The sequence below is a fragment of the Dicentrarchus labrax genome, unplaced genomic scaffold (genome assembly GCF_905237075.1).
Source record: "Dicentrarchus labrax unplaced genomic scaffold, dlabrax2021, whole genome shotgun sequence".
NCBI classification, from domain to species: Eukaryota; Metazoa; Chordata; class Actinopteri; family Moronidae; genus Dicentrarchus; species Dicentrarchus labrax.
The window spans coordinates 10,722,614-10,723,900 of record NW_026136710.1 but is presented as its reverse complement, the minus strand read 5'-3'; positions in this window follow the sequence as shown (position 1 = coordinate 10,723,900).

Genomic DNA, 1,287 nt, shown 5'->3' with positions numbered 1-1,287 from the left:
ATTTAAAATATTCGCATTTTATTTGGCACATTTGTCAAGCCTCATTTAAATTGGAGATTCTATGCGTCACATGCAGGTCAGCCACTAGGAAGGCCACTAGGTGGCGCTATTTGTAGGCCAATTTCGATACGCTAATAACTCCCGCATAGTTTGTCTCACATTCAAAAACCTTATATCCACGCGTTCGGTGAATGGAGCTGAACCTCCCCATATAGGCCACGCCCACTTCCGCCTAGATTTTTTTTTTTTCTAGAGCGCAAAATGTCCATAAATCACTTTTTCGTGTTCCTCCTACACACTTTGTCCGATGCGCACGAAACTTTGCACGTTTCATCTGTGGACCGTCCTGACAACAAAAGTAATTTGAAGAATTTTGATATTATAAAACATAAGGAAGTTATAAAATTAGCACTTCCTGTTGATTTTTCGTCAAAAAAGGAAGTGGGGTATTTCTCCACATTGGTATGTCCGATTTACACCAACCTTGGGTCCATAGTTCCCCATGTCTTCCTTAAGCATCGTGCACAATTTCAGGTCATCACCACAAGGTGGCGCTCTTTAAAATGAAGGAGTTTATAGCTCTACAACGGTATGTGTGATTAAGATGAAACTTGGTACGCTGCTTCCCCATGGCTCCCTGAGGCTCACCTAAAAAGGACAAAAAAATACGCCACTAGGTGGTGCTCTTTTGGCATGATAAATCACTTGCGTAATAGTTATGAATATGAAATTCACAGGGCACGTGTAGAGTGGTGCCTGAAGCTCACATACCAAAAATCCTGTTTGTCCTGCTTGTAGCGCCCCCTACAGGATAAAAAAACATCAGCCCCGGCGCCACGTTTCACCGACATGTACGAAACTCAATAGGCATGTATAATGTGCCGGGGCGTACAAAAAAGCCTCTTGGACCCATACCTCAAATCCCACAGGAAGTCGGCTATTTTCATTTAAAATTTGCACTTTTGGCGGCCATTTTGTGGTCATTTTGACTCTTTGGGCTTGTTTTAGAACTAACTGCTCCTAGGGAATTTATCAGATCTGCTTCAAAATTGGTCAGTACAGTCAAAACATGGTGCTGAATGAACGCATTATATTTTGTGACTGTACGTTGAAGGGCGTGTCCGTGGCGTGCCCTCAAAGTTGGCCATTTAGAACAAATGTCACTGTGATGTCATTTTTGCATTTCAGGGCTTCTATTTGAATGATCCCCTCCTACAGCTTCTATCGGATCTTCTTCAAAATTGGGCAGTCCAGTCACAACATGGGGCTGAATGAACGCATAATTAT